The sequence below is a fragment of the Triticum dicoccoides genome, chromosome 3B (genome assembly GCF_002162155.2).
Source record: "Triticum dicoccoides isolate Atlit2015 ecotype Zavitan chromosome 3B, WEW_v2.0, whole genome shotgun sequence".
Taxonomy (NCBI): domain Eukaryota; kingdom Viridiplantae; phylum Streptophyta; class Magnoliopsida; order Poales; family Poaceae; genus Triticum; species Triticum dicoccoides.
The window spans coordinates 433,670,470-433,673,952 of NC_041385.1; positions in this window are offsets into that span (position 1 = coordinate 433,670,470).

The window sequence follows — 3,483 nt, forward strand, 5'->3', positions numbered from 1 at the left end:
AACAACAGAGAGGAGGCAAAATGCCAGTAGAACCGCTGGAGCGGTACTACCACAAGTGGTAGCGGTACTACTGCTTGCGAGCGGTACTAAAAAAATACTTCCGTGCCTACTTCCGCTGATCAAAACACGAGATTTTGGTCCGGAGCGGTACTACCGCTTAGGACCCACGGTAGTACTGCTCTGGAGCGGTAGTAAAAAAATTACATCTGCTCTAGTCACGGTAGTACCGCTGCAGCCTTTACCAAAACAGCCACAACTTTTGCAAACGGACTCCAAATTAAATGAAACCAAGTTTGTTGGAAAGCTAACGACATGGGCTAACACAATCTTGATAGAAATATCAAAAATAAGCCAATGAGAAAAGGCCCATAAGAAAATGGTGAGAACCCTTCCTCGGAAAAGACCGGTAAAACCTCCAACACCGAAAACATCATAGAAGACGCATGCGAACTCCGTTTTCGATGAACTCAAGCTTGTCATCAAGATGACCATAAGCTCTAAGACTCACAAAGATAACCAAACAAGAACCAAGAAACATGATGCAAGGATGCAATGGTTTGAGCTCTCTACTAACGATACGATCAAGCTACCAACTTGAGAGCCCCCCTTGATAGTACGGCAAACGATCCTATAACCCGGTCTCCCAACTACCACCATGAGACCCGTAAAATAGAAAACCTATCAAGGGAAAACCTTTGCCTTGCACATGGTCCACTTGAGCTAGATGATGACGATCTTGACTCCCTCAAGTTGGACCACCTTTCTTGATTGCGATGGCTCGATAAAGACTAGATGATTGCTCCCCCATAGTCCACTATGGGTGAGCCACTCTTCGGCTCATCTTCACAAGTCCATTGTCACCACAATGGGTGGCAAGCTTCAAGCACTTGATCTCTTCGTGATGCATCACTTAAACTTGCACACCGCATCCTAACCCCACAAAGAACTCTCACGAAGACCATGGGTTAGTACACAGAGCGTAATTGACAATGCTTACCATACCATGGGATCACTTGATCCCTCTCGGTACATCTTCTACGCTTTATGAGTTGATCAACTTGATTCACTCTTGACTTAGTCTTGATCTACCTTGAATCTTTCCAACTCTCTTCATTTGGATGATGTCTTGAAGGTAAACATGAATGATCACACAATCTTCTTCTTCAAAACATGCTTGCAATAAGCTCAACACTCACATGACCAATCTTTGGATAATTCCTTACTAGCACCTTGGTCAACTCATAAACTCCTGGAAACCAACACATGGACTTCAAGAAAAGCCTATGGACAAAACCTTCAAATATAACTCAAGGCAACCATTAGTCCATAGAGATTGTCATCAATTACCAAAACCAAACATGGGAGCACCGCATGTTCTTTCAATCTCCCCCATTTTGGTAATTGATGACAATCACTTTCAAGAGAGTTTATACAAGGAGTTATGCATCACCGTGCAATGCAACAACCAACATGAGAATGGGATGCAAATGCTTAGGAACCAAAACCAAAGCAAGGAGAAAACTCTAAAGACTTATCCACAAAACTCTCTGAAACTCCTCCCCCATTGGCATCGATTGCCAAAATGGGTGAAAAGCTTAGAAGGCCAATATAAAGAATGTTCCTCTAGAAATTGTGTATCTCTCAAAAAGAGAGTGGAATTCAATACACATATCCAATGGTAAATACTTGGAGGAAGACAAACTATATTGAGGCCCAAAGATTGCAAAAGAATGATATACCACAAAGACATAACAAAGAGAGAAACAAGAAATCGAGCAATCAAAAGATACCAATTAAAGCAAGCAATCAAAGGATATCAATTGAACCAACTAGACCAAAGATCCTATGAGCCACATGAATGAAGGATATTATGATATGAGCAAAGGAGTATTCTAAATAAGCTAGAGAAGCTCCCCATGATTTGTGCACACATAATAATTTTCGTATTTGGATACAAAGTGCACAAAATAGGATCATAGCTCCCCCAAAATCAATAGAAACAAACCACAAGTGCAACTAAGCATAAAGGAAACTAAGCCTAGAACTTGCAACAAACACATGGTTGAGCAACATGTAAAAGAGGCAACTTAAGAATAGGCTCAACCAAAATGATGTGTGTGAGTCATGGCGAAGCACTTGAGAAGACTAAAATTAGGATGAGCATTAAGCATCAACATAGTCTTGAAAGAATGAGGCACACGGTGCAAGGCCTATCATTCCCACACACAACTAGCAAATGGGTTCACAAGCTTACTAATATGCAAAAGAGAACCTATGCTTGTGACAACCCGTGGTGAAGATAGACGATTGAGATGCTCATCAAGATGAGGGATACCAATAAAGATGGAAAAAGCCTCGTAAAGATAAGCAAGAGGAAAATAATCTTCACCACACAAGAGTGCAACAAGATGCAATGATAGAGGACACGCACTCAAGGCAAAAGCTTTCACAGAGACACCAAAGAAATAACATAAGAAAGACACGGGAGACGTGAAAGAAAGGATATCAACTAGAGATGTAGTTTCCCTCAAGTGTATAAGGTTCTAGGTAGACGAAATCATGATGATATATATATCTACAAAGAAGGATGTACACCCAAAATAGTTACAACACGAAGGAACAAGATATCCACAAGGAAGTCATAAATATACCAATAAGATATTTGCTTGAAAGCATAGCACTTGTCTAGATATGGTCTTATTGTATATAAATGAAGTCCAAACACACATCCATCAAAGACATCACAACTAGCAACATGAGATCATTCTTGGGATGCTTTGAGAAAGGAAACAAGTATCACAAGATATGAAATGAATATCATGCCAAGATACAACCTACACAAGTTTGAATGCAAGAAGGAAAAGCATGAATAGATACTTGTTACCGAGATATCATTGGAAGGATGTAGTAGATACCAATTGAAGGTAGATAATAGTTCATTGATCATCCTAGCTTGACTCCAATATGCACATGGTGACAACACCTTCCTTGAATGAGCCGAGTATCCAATGCATCTCCAATTGTTCCTAGAACAATAACACAAACAAAATGGCACCCAAACTCATTGGGACCAAAGAGTTAGAGAACCAACAATACATAGGACAAACTCCACATAGATATGTGCATATAGATATGAAAATGAATCTCATGCACATCTCATCCAATTTGAGACTTGGTGGAGTTTCCCCTATTGTCGGAGTAATGGGCCACGGGTAGGCTGACCCGAGCCCCAGAACCTTTCAAGACATCGGGGCAGGCCGCGCCCCTCAAAGCCGAGTCTCAGATGACGACTCCCAGATGAACCGAGTCTCAGATAACGACTCCCAGATGAACCGAGTCTCAGATGACGACTCCCAGATGAGTCGAGTCTCGGATGACGACTCCCAGATGAGCCGAGTCTCAGATGACGACTCCCAGATGAACCGAGTCTCAGATGACGACTCCCAGATGAACCGAATCTCAGATGACGACTCCCAGATGAAC